The following is a 15476-nucleotide window of genomic DNA, read 5'->3' as shown; positions in this document are numbered from 1 at the left end:
GTCCTGGCGGAGGTACAAAAAGATGCAGTCAAAATTCTCTGTGTGTGTGTGTGTGTGTGTGTGTGTGTGTGTGTGTGTGTGTGTGTGTGTGTGTTGCCCCAAGGCAAGGACACAGCCAACACAAAGGCTCCAGGGTTTCTGGGACAGAACAGAGGCCAGTCAGCCCTCTCCACCTCCAGAGGCTGTGACCTCCCAACCCAGTAGCTGAAGCCAACCACTTATTACACTAGATTCATGGTGACAGTGAGGGCCCAGGCAAGCAAGGCCACCAGGATCCCCATGCCAAATAAACTGGCATTGGTTCCAGCCTACTGAGACAGGATGCCACAGAGGCATGTTTATCCCCTGCTTGTGAGCTTGCAGAGACAGACATTTCTAGAATCTCATGTCCCCAGGGATCTGGGGCCTGATCAGATAGAGTTAACCTCAGCTACCTGTCTGGGGAAGGATGATCAGTCTTGTTAGCAGATAAGGGTAGGCTGGAGCAGTCACAGCTGTCAATCATGATGCACTACACCGAGTACCAAGCACTTCATTTTGTCTGCTAACTCCCTTGAGTTAGGCAAGATGCCAGTTACCTTGACAGCATGGAACAGCAAAGAAACATTGGTGGGATTCAGAGATTTGCTGAAGGCTGCGGAGTTGATGGGAGAGGGCCCTGGCCCCATCATCAGGTCAGAACTGAGCTTCTGGGCAGAGAGTCCTGGGAACAAACCAAACTGGGTGGCTTAATACCACAGAAGGTCGACTGGGCAGACTACACAGTCAAAGCATCTGCAGGGCCTTGCTCCCTCCTGCCTCCTGTGGCCCCAACAGCTTGTGTGGGCTCTTTGGCTGGATCTGGGATCCAAATTAGTATAAAGGCTTAGTAGCCATAGAAAAGAAGGATAGTGTAATAAATTTGACCCGTACATGGGGCTTCTCACCCTATGAGTGTACTCTAAAATGTGCTGGCTCACATGTGTTACTCACATGGACTAGAAAGAGAACAGCAAATGTGGGAAGGAATGGCAGGAAGGGTGGCCATCTGTTCTCAGATCAGGGATCCTGGAGATGTTTCTGAGGCATGGTGAGAGTTGTAGAAGCTGATGAAGGGTAAGCCCCGTATCAGAGTCTGTCATTGGGGTTTGTGGCAGCCATGTTTCCCAGGCTCTGGTGATCAAGGCTGTTTTGGCATTAGTATGTAAAGGCAATCTCCCCTGAAGAATCATATGGCTTGTTGCATATGGGAAAGATAGACAGGTGGCCATTTCTGGAGCTCCACATGGAAGTGATTTCAGCTGGCAATCACTTTCAGTCTATTTTGAAATGATACTTCCCTATGTCCTGCCAGCTTGCAGACATCATGACCTTCCCTCATGTGTCTGTCATATTCTGTCTCTTACATCACCCACCCCAATAATGCAAGAATATCCATGCCTCACATCACAAAGACCCCACTGCCAAACAAGGCCAGGCCTCTGGGGGTCCAGGGAAAGAGGGAGTGTCTGATTTCATCACAGATCATGGACATGTTCCAGAATTCAGAACACTGTGTGATCCATAGCTAGATGCATTTATTTTTTGCAGTCCTGGGATTGAACTTAGGATGTCTTCCATGGTGGGCAAGTGTTTGGCCACCGAGTATACCGCCAGCCAACAAACACATCTTGGATAGATGAATGAGTACACAAGTATGGAGTAGATGCAGCATTGGCCAGCAACCCCAAAATCCTCTTGTGGGAGCCTCCTCTATTTCCTAAAGTCCTTGACCTCAAGAGTGCATTGGCCTTATAATATCCTTGCCCATTCCAGCCACAAGAAAGTACCAGACTGCTCCAAATATTGGTGCTTTCTCCAGAGTAATGCTCAGGGCTGTGAAAAAGCATTGGTCATGAGAGATTAGAGAATGCTACGTAACAACAGCCTTGATTAAAACGGCATGACCATGCAATACAATCTTACAGTCAATGCAAATACAGTCTTGGATCCCATCACAGACAAGCAAAAAGCTGGGGCTGGAGAGATGGCTCCGAGGTTAAGAGCCCTGCTTGCCCTTCTAAAGGTCCTGAGTTCAATTCCCAGCAACCACATGGAGGCTCACAACCATCTGTAATGAGATCTGGTACCCTCTTCTGGCCTGCAGGGATACATGCAGGCAGAATACTGTATACATAATAAATAAATAAATCTTTAAAAATAAATAAATAAATAAATAAAATAAAATAAAAACCTCTTGGGAGCGCTGGCGAAATTTGAATGTGGGACACACAGCTGAGCCAATGGTAAGGTCAGTGTTGCAATTTCAGCTACTGGCTTCAGCTGCTCCACCACAAAGAGCCCTGCCAGGCCTTGTAACACTGGCCTTGCAACTCCAGCCCTCCACAAGCAGAGGCAGGAGTATGGAGAGTTCAAGACCAGCCTGGGGTACATAGCAACACCTGTCTGAGAAAGGCACACACCTGCACACTCACATTTTAGAAACTATTTCAACCCCTAAAGTATTCAAGGTATAAAATATATGATACATACGTGTATGGGAGTGTGAGATACACAGAGAGAACGAACAATACTCTAAATATGGCCAAATGATAATAACTAATTAACATTTTTCTACAACTTGAAATTCTTTTTAAATGATAATAAACTTAAATAGGCTTCATGGGCATAAGTAACAAAACTCAAAACGGAGAAAAGAGGTTGGGGTGTGTAGTTCAGTGGTAGAGCACTTGCCTTGCCTATGGCAAGGTCCTAGGTTCAGTCCTCAGCACTACAGTAAAACAAACAAAAATGGGAGGAATGAGCCCCAGATATTCCAAGGCAACCATTGTCGCCTGGCTCTTGAGAGTCCTTAGTGTCCTTTTGCTTTTTCTTCTCCTGTCGCCCGAAGTCTCCCTCAGTCTACCACCGAGGAGACAAACTGTCACATACAGCAGCAGGGACAGGGCAGAGGGGAGTGTCGAGATTGGTCAGAAACCAAATGACATGACAGACACCTCGTACCCCAGAGCCAGCTTCCTGGAGCTCGCCTGGCCTGAGGTGAGAGCACAGGAATAAACCATGCCTCTAGCAGGCATAGGTGAGCAGTGCTCAGGTGGACCCAGGGCTCAGCTTCCTCCAGGAAGGGAGGAGGTAGTGGATGTGGACTCCTCACCAGGCCTGGTTTCTCTGTACTGGCCTCAGTCCCCATCCAGAGTCACACAAACAAAGTGGCAAGAAAAGTATGGTTCCCCACACAAAGGACAGGACAAGAGCTCTTCATTGAATACAAATGGCCACCTCCTTTCTAAGCTTTTGGGGAGGCTGAGCAACCATTCCCCAGATGCCACCTTTAGGCAGCAAGACAACACAGCTCATCTGCCCTGTGAGCATGCTCCACGGCCAGGAACCTCAGAGCCCACTGACAGCCACCAAGCTAAGGGACAGCAGAGTCACTGAGGCCCAGAGAGGTTGCAGGGCTGGGCAGAGGAGAGCTGCAGTGGGATGCGAGGCTGCTCTCTGGCTTCTGTTGCCATGTGCTTGAAATGGAAAGGACCACCCAAAGCAGCCGGGTCCCCTGCTCAGTATAGTTGGGTATACAGGCCTCCATGAATACTGAGCACTTGGAGGAATGGATTGCTGAGAGATGAGAAGGAGGGAGCGAAGAGTGGGTGGCTGGGTAGGTGGATGTGTAGGAAGATGATGGGAAAGGCATTGATAAGTGGATGGGGGGATATGTGGGTAGATGGATGGTGATGTTTAGATACGTGGTTGGTGGGATGTGTGGATGGTTGGGTAGGTCAATATGTGAAAGATGAGTAGAAGGGAAAAGGGAAGGTTGATGGGTGGGTGGGTGATAGACAGGTGAAAGGTGGATGGGTAGGCGGGCGTATGGATAAATACTTAGATAAATGGTGAAGTTAGCCTATGCTATACAATGTCATATCTTGGACTAAATGGAACAGAATCATAGCTGAGAAGATTCTATTTATTCATTAATTCAAGATAGTGGAAGAGGTGGCCCAGAATACAGCCTTAGGATTCAGGCTGCCTGGATTCAAATTCCTAGTCTATTATTATTGATTACTTTCCTGCTGCTGTGATGAAACACCATGACCGAAGGAAACTTTGTGAAGAAAGGCTTTATTTTGGTTTACTGCCCCAGAGGAACGGGGCCCAGCATGGCTGGGAAGGCGTGGTAGCAGGAACCTGAAGCCAGCCTTCAGTCAGGAAGCAGAGAGAAAAAAAGGAGAGGGAACAGGAAGCAGAGCGAGGCTATGAACCCTCAAACCCCGCCCCCCCATCCCCACCCCAACCCCACCATCCCACCCCCACATCCTCTATTAAGTCTCCGTCTCCTAAAGGCTCTGTAAGCTCACTCAACAGCACTACCAACTGGGGACCAAGTGTTCACATACCTGAGTGTTTTCATTTTTCATTCAAACCACCGCAATGACTTTATAGCTGTGTGACCTTGTAAAAGTTACTAAACCTCTCTTTGTCTAAATCCCCTCATGAGGATAATGTGCCAAGTCAAGAAGTGGCTATAGGATTACAAGTGCTTGACACAGTGCTTAGTAATCAGAAAGAACTAAAATTATTAGAAAGTAACTTCATTTCATGGTTGCTTACCACACAGTTTTCTTTGTTAACTATAGTAATATAACAGCCCGGCTGTGGTGGCACACGCCTTTGATCCCAGCACTCGGGAGGCAGAGCCAGGAGGATCTATGTGGGTTCAAGGCCAGCCTGGACTACAAAGTGAGATCCAGGACAGGCACCAAAACTACACAGAGAAACTCTGTCTCGAAAAACCAAAAAGAAAAAGAGAGAGAGAGAGAGAGAGAGAGAGAGAGAGAGAGAGAGAGAGAGAGAGAGAGAGAGAGAGAAAAGAAAAGAAACCATGTCTCAGCATAAAAGCCAATGCTCTTACAATAGCCCTCAAGGCCTCATTTCTCTCCTCTCCTCTCCTCTCCTCTCCTCTCCTCTCCTCTCCTCTCCTCTCCTCTCCTCTCCTCTCCTCTCTCCTCTCTCCTGTCCTCTCCTCTCCTCTCCTGTCCTCTCCTCTCCTCTCCTCTCCTCTCCTCTCCTCTCCTCTCCTCTCCTCTCCTCTCCTCTCCTCTCCTCTCCTGTCCTCTCCTCTCCTCTCCTCTCCTCTCCTCTCCTCTCTCCTCCCCTATCCCCTCTCCTCTCTTCTTTCTCTCCTCTTCTCATCTCTTCTCTCTCTCCTCCTCCTTTTCTTCCCCCCACCCCTCTCTCTCTCTCTGCCTAAATATGTCATACATAGTTCTGCTCTAACCCCTTGGGACCCACTCCCTGGAAGGCGGCTCCCCAGAGAACCCCATTTTCACACCTCACCTCACCTTCTACAGATCTTTGCTTGAATGTTTCCTTCAAGGAAAGGTCTTCTCCTCTGAAAGCACACCATCCTGTATGTGATAGTTAGCTTTCATTGTCAAACTGACACAATCTTTGATCACCTGGGAAAACAGTCTTAATGAGGTCTACCATGAGTTTACACATAGGCAGGCATATCTGTGGAGGATTGTCTTAAGTTAATTCATGTGGGAAGATCCAGCCCACTGTGGGCAGCACCATTCCCTTGGCAAGGGGTCCTGAACTGTATAAGAGTTGTGTAAGAACTGTATACGAAGTTGAGGTAGGCACAAACAAGCAAGCAAATGAGCACGTATGAATTCATTTCTCTCTACCCTTGGCTTTGGAAGGGATGTGATCCGCTGCTTCAAGCTCCTGACACTGACTTCCCCATGGCAATGGCATGGACTTAAAAAATAAAATCAACCCTCTCTCCCCTAGGTTGCTTTTTTGGTCAGGTTATTTTATCACAACAACAGGAATTAATCTGGAACACTGCCCCCTCCTCGTACTCTAATCTCCCTGCCTAGCATTCTTTCACCCCGCAGCAACTCGCCTTTACGTGACTCACCGTGTGCTCAACTTACTCATCTCGTTTATTGCCTGCCTCCCACAGCAAAGCCTCCGTGTAGGACAGCAGTGGGCTTCAAGGCTTCTGCTGCCTGTGCTACAGCAGCCTCTGTGCAGAGCAGACTCTCCACAAGGAGTTGCTGGACCTCGCTGCCCGGCTCCACAACTCCGGTGATGACAGTTTGGAGGAGACAGACATCCAACCAGAGGCAGAACCTGTCCTCAGGCCTGGCTTCTAAAATGGTGTCATGGAAACATAAGCCCTGCAGAATGAGGATATTCTTAGGTATAACCGAGTGAAGAGGACATTCAAGGCTGTAGCTGACGTCATCCAAGGCCCTTCTAGAAGAGAAAGGTCTGAGACCTGTACAGGGAGGGGTCCAAGGGGAAGGCAGCCCAGGGTGTAACTATCCAGGCCATGCAGCATATTCCAGTCAATATAACAGGCCTCGTCTGAGCCACAGCAAGGCAGATATCCCACATGTTGGAGGCACAGAAGCAAGTGTCCCTGCCTACTTGGATCCATATCAGGCTTCAAAAAAATCCACTTTCCCACCCTGTGCTGCGACTAGAGCTCAGCTCCAAGGCAGAAAGTCAACTGGCGTCACTGAAGCCCTTGGCTGTAGCTGAATTATCTTCCTAGGTGGGACCACAGCTATGCAGGTGGGATGGCACTGCTTCTCCCAGAAGACGCTGTTTCTCTAGGAGGGGGCATCTACAGAACTGCACTGGACAGAAGCTGAAGCCTGGCAGAGCCCCCAGGGAAGCCGAGAGAGAAAGCCGGCTCTGGAGTCAGATGGGGCACCCGAGCTCAGGACTGAGCTCTCTTCCTGTGCAAGGCTATTGGGCAACACCTTCAACATCTCTGAGCCTCTATTCTTCCATAGAGGAACAACTGGTCCAGGCCAGGGCCCATCTAGGGTTTAAATTTAGATTCAGAAAAACTTAGGATGGTTGAGAACTTGATAACTAAGGTGCTTCTCTGGGATAATCTCACTGTGTTCTTGGAAAAGCAATCCATGCCACCGGAAGCCAGCAGAACTCTAAGAGAGATAGGGCCTATTGGTGGGGGGGTATTCCAGGTTTTTGGAGCATTCTGGGGCCCAGGGCTCTCTCTCTCAATCTCTCTCTCTCTCTCTCTCTCTCTCTCTCTCTCTCTCTCTCTCTCTCTCTCTCTCTCTCTCTCTCTCCCTCTCCCTCTCCCTCTCCCTCTCCCTCTCCCTCTCTCTCTCTCCCTGTCTCTCTCTCCCTCCCTCCCTCCCTTCCTCCCTCCCTCCCTCCCTCCCTCCCTCTCCCTCTCTCTCTCTTTCTTCTCCCCTCTTCTCTTCTCCTTCCCTTCCTCTGACTCTCTCTCCCCAGCATGGAGTGAGTGGTTTTACTCTCCCAGGTGTTCCTGCTGAGAAGGAGGAAGCCTGGGAAGACCAAGAAAGGCCAGTGAGATTTAAATTCCCATTCTAGGTCTTTCCATGGTTGCATTTCCTGGCCTACAGATATCTAAGACACCCATATGCTTAAAATGCAGTCTCCTTTTGTTCCAATAGTTGTGGAGAGGTTTTCACAGTATTAGTCTGTGGCTCCAGCCCCCCACAGGTTTTTGCAAAGATGCTTTCCAACTCCTTCCCCCAAGAAATGGAATCCATTTCTCCTCTACTGGTCTTGGGACTAGCTCAACCAATGAAATGAGGCATTGTGGAATTTCTGGGATATCCAAGTCCGGGCATTAAGACCTAATACAGCTGGGCAGTGGTGGCACATGCCTGTAATCCCGGCACTTGGGAGGCAGAGCCAGGAGGATCTCTGTGAGTTTGAGGCCAGCCTGGTCTACAGATCGAGATCCAGGACAGGCACCAAAACTACACATAGAAACCCTGTCTCAAAAAACAAACAAACAAACAAACAAACAAACAAACAAACGCAAGACCTGATACATTTCCACTATGTGTCTTGAGGGAGCTAGCTGCCAAGTAAAAAGAGTCCTTTTCCTGAGACTTTCATGCTCTGAGGAAGCCTGAGCTGAGTCATATGAAGAAGCCACTAGAGAGGTTCTCATCCAGGCCGAAGCTTTTCCAACCATCCCAGCCCATTCCCTAAACATGTAAAATAAACACTCTTCCCTGACTATCTCAGGCCTGGAAGACAACTTACAGAGCTGTCCATTAGCAGCTGGACTGTCCCCACTGAATTATCCCTAAACTGCAGACACACCAATGAATAGGAAACTGTTACTGTGTTCACCATTATGTTTTGGGTGACTGGTTAGGCAGCAGCAGATAACTGAAACAAACTGAAGCTAAAATGAGTGGCGATTCTCTCTATGCACACCCTCTGGGTTCTATGATAGTGAAGGAAACGCATTATGTGAGAGGCCCAATATAGTCTCTCTTACTGGGTATTTGACTCTGTATTATTCCATGCATTATAAATAACCCCACTGACTGCACCCCAGCTGTACCCACAAACTAGCTCAGTGACGGAACTTCATGGAACAATCTGCACAAGGACATGTTCCTCTTCTCCCCTCATCAATACTTTTACCAAGCACCTAACTTACCCAATGAACATTTATTCACAAATGGCTAGTAGCCATGAAAATATACTCCATCTCCTAAGTAATCAGGGAAATGCAAATTAGAGTGAGAATCAGATTCCCTGTCCTGCTTATCTGATTAGAAGGTGAAGACAAATATCAACTGCTGTAGACAAGGGTAGGGTGTACTGGGGTCTTGGAGACCAGAGAGCAAGCAATTCAAAAGGAAGATTAGCAGCATCTATGAAAATGCAAAAAGTATGTATCCTTCAAAAAGGCATGTGCAAAAATATCCTCTGCAGCATCCCTGTAACAGTCAAGCACAGGAAGTCTTCTGCAGCTAACCCAAGAAGAGCAACCAAGCCAGGCATGGTTGCACATGCCTTAATCCCCTTTCTTTGGAGGCTGAGCTTGGAGATCTCAAGTTTAAGATCAGTATGAACTTCATAGACTGCTCAAGGGCAGCCTGGGCTACACAGCAAGAGCCTGTCTTAGTAAATAAATTGATAAATAAATAGCACATAACTACCTGAATAGGCAGCACATCCCTGCCCTGCTGTGCAAGACAGCTGAGAGAAAAATCACGGATGAGTAAACAGATGACGCACATAACAGAGCATCGCTGTGCTGACACAGAGAGACCGCGAAGATGTGTCGCTAAGTGAAAAGAGCACTTTCACAGTGTGATATTTACTTAGCTCCACCAAAGGGAAAATACAAAAATTAAGATGAAAATGCAAATTTAATGGTGGTTTAAAAAAAAAACAAACTTCAGGAGACTGATAAAAAGTGTTCTCATTGGGTTGAGGGGAGTGTTCTCTGATAGGCCAGGGGTGTTTGGAGAACAAAGGAAAACATTTGTTTATTTTGACTTCTTAGTAATGAAAACATACGTGTGCATTTCTTGTGTTGTTAAAAATAATGTTTAGGGCTGGAGAGATGGCTCAGCAGTTAAGAACACTGACTGTTCTTCCAGAGGTCCTGAGTTCAATTCACAGCACCCACATGGCAGCTCATAACTGCCTGTAACTATGGTTCCAGGGGATCCCACATTCTCATGCAGACATGGATGTGGATAAAACACCAATGCACATAAAATAAGAATAAAGTAAAAAAAAATAATTTTTAAAAAAGCATGGTGAGCTTCTAAGTGGGTGAGGACAGAGGGATACAGAGTCCAGGCTGAGGGAACACAGGAACAATACAAGAGTGGGCCCATCTGTCAGGGCTGGGGTCCTCAGAGGAGCAGTGTGGAAGAGCCGTCCTCCCTCCCAAGGTCCGGGGAACGTGATTGCCTGAAGAGGAAAAGCCAGCCAAGCATAAGCTGGTGTCTAGCCGCTAGGGGGCTGCATCAGAAGCTTCCGGCCCCAACAGGAATAAGGCCGGGGGACTTCAGAGGGCTTTCTGGCCTGGCTGGCTTCTCCAAGCTTTATTTGCTGGAGTTCCTGCATTGTCCTGTTTGCTATGCCTGAGAGGCTAGGCAGCCAGGACACAGGATATCAGAGATGTAGGGCTTGGTGAGTGTCCATTGCTGAAGTCTCAGACACACACACATACACACATATACACACACACACACACACACACACACACACACACACACACACACTCCACTCTCCCTGCCACACAAAAAGATATCCTATCCAACTCAATGCCCCTCACTGACTATTCTGTGATTCTGTGTCTTCAGGACAAACATCTATTCTTTCCCCCACCCATCCATCCACCATATTCACCCAATGACAACTTAGGCTCACTGCACGTCTCTGCCTCAGCCATCAGCCCTCTTTGGAAGCCCAAGTCACTATAGCTAGAAGCCTACAAAAAAGCTCATCCAGTTTAAGCTTTGCCCATTTGTAGGCAGAGATTTCCTGTCCCAAAGTCACTCTTAAATAAACACACGGAGGCTTAATATGAATTATAATGCTTGGCCAATAGCTCAAGCTTATTACTAACTAGTTCTTACATTTTAAGCTAACCTATATTCCTTATTTATGCTCTGCCATGTGGCGGGACCTTTATTAGCATGGCGTATTCATCTCCTGCTCCCTCTGCATCTTGCTTCTTGGACAGCTCGCTAGCATCTCTCTCCCTCGACTCTGCCCTTCTTCATCTGAGTCCTCAGTTTGATTGTCCCACCTAACATTGTTCTGCCTTGCTATAGGCCAAACGGCTTTATTATTAACCAATGAGAGTAATACATATTCACAGCATACAGAAGGCTCATCCCACAGCACCCATCCCATAGAAAGGAGCGGAGATGTGACCTATTCTGTAGTTTCACTAGGAGGCAGACCCCGAGGTGAGATGTGGAAGATGCTGGTAGCCCCTCCCCCACGCAGGCCTGTTCTCCTTCATCTGCACCTTCTTGTCATCGTTGTGCTCCCAGCTCAACTAATAATGGAAAAAATGAATGGATGAGCAGTAAGTAAGGAGGCTTTTGTGGATTTCTCACCACAGAGAAAGAAGGAAGGGAGCAGCTGCCCTCTCTAGGGATGAAAGGGAAGAGTTTCTCTGGTGGAAGCTCAGTTGTTGGAGACGGAGGGAGGACACAGAGGGCAAAGAGTTTGGGCAGTTGGAGGGTTGTCTATGCTGCTAGATGGTCACTGGATTGGTGATCAGGCCAGGCCTGCAACGCTAGGAGAGGAAACAGGATTTAAGAAACTCGGTCTCGGGCAATAGTTCCCAAACTTGAGCACTCATCGGATGACATTAGGGGCGTTTAAAGTGTCCCTCCATCCGAGAGTCTCTGACCAGAGAATTTGAAGTGGACCAAAGTGTGTACATGCTGTTAGTCCCCGGGCTGTCAGGACCTGGGAGCGTGGAAGCCACTCCGTATCCTGGGCTACTGATACACAAATCTTAACAGAGGGGACCTAGCAGCCAAGTATCTCAAAACTCATCCGGACCAGTTTTGGTGTTTGCTTTTTAGGATTCTCCTTCTTTCTTTGCTTGTTTGTTTTTTACAGGACTGGGGATTAAACTCACAGCCTCACACAAGGCAGGCAAATGCTTTACCACTGGGCCTGATCCATGGTTAGTCTCTGTTGTTTATCAACTGTCAGTGTTTCAGAGAGAGACATAAAGAAAGATTTCTAGGGGAAAAAATGAAACAATGTGTAGATCTACACAGTATAGGTTCCACTTGTTGCATTCCTCAGGCTCACTTTCAACTTCTGTACTTTCAACTCTGTACATCCACAGAGAAGTGACCAAAAGTGTGCGTGCCAGCCAAGCCCTCAGACTTCTCTGAGTGACCCCAGGATAGCCCCTCTCCTTTACCTTCAGGCAGACAAGGACAACCAATGTTTACCCTCTGCCCCCACCCCGGCCCCCAGCGAGTCATCTCTCTCCCTCCCTATCCACAGCTCTCAGATCTGGATGGACGTTAGACCCTGCCCTTGATCTATGTAGTCTGTCTCGACAAGGGCCAGAGTTGGAGGGTTTTCTGAAACACGTTTAAAGCAGTGCTCCTAGGGGAGGGGGCCTGTTATTGGAAGCACTGCTTCCTTGTAGTCAGATCCCTGGCTGGAAAGTCAACAGTGCTGGGTCTCGTTTTAGATCTACATCTATCTAATTAGCCAAGAGGCAAATATTTCTCTGGCAGCCACTTTCCCTCTCTGGGAAGAGGGCAGAAAGGCTCTCTCATTCCCACGGTGTCGTCATTGCTATTCTGAAGATCTGGAACTGTATAGGACCTCGGACTCCAGCACCCATGGGTGTGTCGGGAGCCATAGTGAGAACTTCAGGCCCAGGTTAAGCAGACACAGCTCAGAGGCCCTGTTAGTATATGGACGGTTGCTCTCCCTCTCTTACCATGTCTGCACCATGACACCTCTGAGGCAGCTTGCTAACTTGAGTTGGAACTGCCTTTTCCCAGAAGCAGTTGTGGAGTCCATGACCTTCAGACCCAGGCCTGGGTCACACAGCCTTGCAGAAAGAACTCAATCTGAAGCAGCAGAGCAACCTCCCAGTCCTACAGACCTAAGTCTGGTGTCAGTAGGTGGTCACATTAGCAAGATGGTTCAACAGAAAAGTACTCACTGCCAAGCCTGACCAGGGTCCAAGTTCTATCCCTGGGCCCCTCGTGTTGGGAAGAGAAAACTGACTCCCAGAAGTTGCCCTCTGATTTCCACGGGGCACACTGGTACTTTGCCAAGTGTTGACAGGCTTTCATTACTGTACAAACATCCAAGAAAGACCAATGTCATTTCTAGCTCAGACCATCAGGAGCAGCTTGCCGGTGAGACCTCCTCTATCCCAGGTATTTCCTCTCGCCTTCTCACTGATAGCCTGCCATAGCCGCAGTAGACGTAAAGGCTATTGCTGGGCCAGGCATTGATCTGACCACCGAGCCTGAATCACCACGTAAAATCCTCAGGGTCAGCCAACCAAGTAGATACAGCCCCTCTCGAGCTGTGTCTGCCTGCTCCGAAGCTTTACAATGATTCAAAAGCTACACACATGTAATCGACACCATGCTTTGACTTTCGAGGGAGGCTCTTTCCTGGCCTAGCTGCCTTGGGATGCTGGGCAGTAGCAGGAACTTCGATTGCTGGCCATCCCCACAGTCACAGGAGAAAATGGCCACGCTGCAGCTCATGTTGCTAAGCTAGGTCTCCTGGATGAGGCATATTCATGCATTTTGACTTGCAACAGTTTTATCGGGACATGATCACGTGGGGAACTGAAAAGCATCAGTTTTGTGATAGATGATACTACCAAGCCCGCTTTACATGGGGAATTGTGAGCCAGAGAACTGAAGTCACCCACTTGAGGGTGAGGTAAAAAGCAGACAGAATGCTCACAGGCAATTTGGCTCCAGTCAGCTTCTATTGAGACCTACTATGTGCGTGTGACAAAAATCACCACACAGAAACAATATTTGGGAACATGTGTAATGGTATTTATACTATGTTCAAAAGCCAATTTCCACCTTTTCCCTAGGAGCCAGCGAGGTGGGGGTGCGGGCAGCACAGGACTATTTGAATCTCCTTTGTCAATATTCTTTATACCTGCCAAAGAGAACATTCTGCTATCTTACAAGGAGATGCTGCTCTCAACACAATACCTCCTATTATCACTGAATCAATGGCTCCAGGCTTGGGGCAAGAGCATTGTGTCTTTTTTAAAGAAAGAAAAGGCTAGATTCTTTGAGGTTCGTAAGCATGCTGATTGGGTTTTCATTCGACTGTGAGGTGTGCTTCCCTCCTGCTCCATTACAGTCTCGCACAGTACCCAGCTGATGTGGACTTGGGGGAAAGAGAGACAAAGCTGTTGTGTGAGGGATGATCCTCCCTCCAAAGCCTGTCTTCAGTGAGAGCAGCCGGTGGCGTGGGGGGTGGGGTCAGCAGGGGTGCTGGGCAGGGGGGGGGCTAGTGCTCTCACTTCATAGCAAGCCCTGGGAAGCAAGATTGTTGTTTTTAAGGGCTCCAAAGCATGGTGTCCCTGACCAGATCCCGGGCCCAGAACATCTGGGGATTAACTCCTAGGGCCACCACACAGGGGCTCTGTGACCTTGGGTCCATTGCCTGACCTCTCTGTGCTTCGTTCCTTGGGTTCTGTGAGGAAAACAGACGCTCACACAGTGCAGTCATCCTCCAATACTGAGGAAGATTGAATCCAGGACCTCCATGGATACCAAATTCCATGGCAGCTCAGGTGCTTCATATAAACTGCCGTAGTATTTACATAATATTTACCAGTACACATTCTGCTGTATACCTCAAATCATCCTTGGATTATTTATAAAGTATGCTCTGCATGTTCTGTAAATAGTTGATACACTGTTCTGTGGAGGATGATAACAAGAATAGTAGTCTGTGCACATTCAGGACCTATGCGGGTTTTTTTATTTTTGTGGTGCTGAGGATTGAACTTGGGGTTCCCTTTGTGAATATAACTGATCTGAGGCTGGTTGAGCCCTTGGATGCAGGACCCACAGACTCGGGTGAGTTCACGGCTCCAGGGACTGACATCGTGCCCGGCAAGGGCCAAGGCTTGTTTACACTAGCCACAACTACTCCAACTTCAGATAACTCACAAAGCCTGATGTTCGGAACTGCAGAAGTCATGAAGCAGTGTGGGATTTCACTCCCCCACTAAACGTACCACTTTCTAAAAATAGTGTTGTGGTGGCCTTCTGGGACACAAAGCAGCAAGATGACGCTCCCTTCTCTTATCCAATCACACCCATCCTTCAGATCCCCTGGGATCCATGGCTGCCTCGGAACTTCCATGGCCTAGCCCAGCTGTTCTCTGATGACAGGGGAGCCAGCCTGTCCCGAAACAGGGCCTGGCCCTTCTTGCTTCTCCTCCTGTCCCAGTATCCTCCTACACGACCTCATCTTCCTCTGAGCTGAGCTGGGCCCACACACTGGGGTGCATGTGGCCACAGCTCAGCTCTAGAGCAGCTCCCAGGCTTGGCCTCCAGCTTTTGTGGGGCCTTCTCTGATACCTGCCAGGGCTCTGCAGAAGGACAGCATGGGTGGACAGGATTCCTGCTCCTGATCCGCCCTCTCGAATTCCTTCTCCCATCTGGCACCAGGGCTTGTGAGAAGCTAGGTACTCCCTGCTCTAAGTTCAGAATTAACACATTGGCTTCACTTTCCCTGGAAAGGGTGAGGAACCACTAAGCCTCGGGCTCTGAGGCCTGGAGGCCTCTCCCTGATAGTCATCATTAAATGTCTGGCCAAGCCCTTCTCACGGCGGGGGGGGGGGGGGGGGGGGGGGGGGAGGGCTGAGGAAAAAAAACAGACCAAGCCATAGCCGATCTCTCCCTCTAAAGGCTTTTTAAAACATCTTTAAACAGAATACTCTATATTAAAATGTATAATATATCTCATTAAGTTTTAGACAAAAAAAAAAGCCCTCAAAAACACAATGAAAAAAGTCATTGATAGTGTTAGCTGTTTCTCTCATCATTATGACCAAGGAACCAACATGAAATTTAAACAAGAGTTATTTGGGTCCATGTCTTTCAGGGGTAGAGCACCATGGGTGGATGTAGCCCAGTCTGTGGTGGTAGGAGCTGGCAGGGGAAGTT

The 15476-nt window shown here is 48.4% G+C and overlaps 1 non-coding gene across 1 annotated transcript; it reads left to right on the top strand.

Moving 5' to 3' along the window:
• Window positions 1-13579: 13579 nt before the first annotated feature.
• LOC121828436 (small nucleolar RNA U13) lies at window positions 13580-13679 on the top strand. The gene has a single exon (XR_006070905.1). It is a non-coding gene; the product is annotated as a small nucleolar RNA U13 (small nucleolar RNA).
• Window positions 13680-15476: the final 1797 nt, after the last annotated feature.

The sequence above is a fragment of the Peromyscus maniculatus genome, chromosome 3, assembly GCF_049852395.1.
Source record: "Peromyscus maniculatus bairdii isolate BWxNUB_F1_BW_parent chromosome 3, HU_Pman_BW_mat_3.1, whole genome shotgun sequence".
Lineage (NCBI taxonomy): Eukaryota > Metazoa > Chordata > Mammalia > Rodentia > Cricetidae > Peromyscus > Peromyscus maniculatus.
This window is presented reverse-complemented; position numbering and strand designations above follow the sequence as displayed.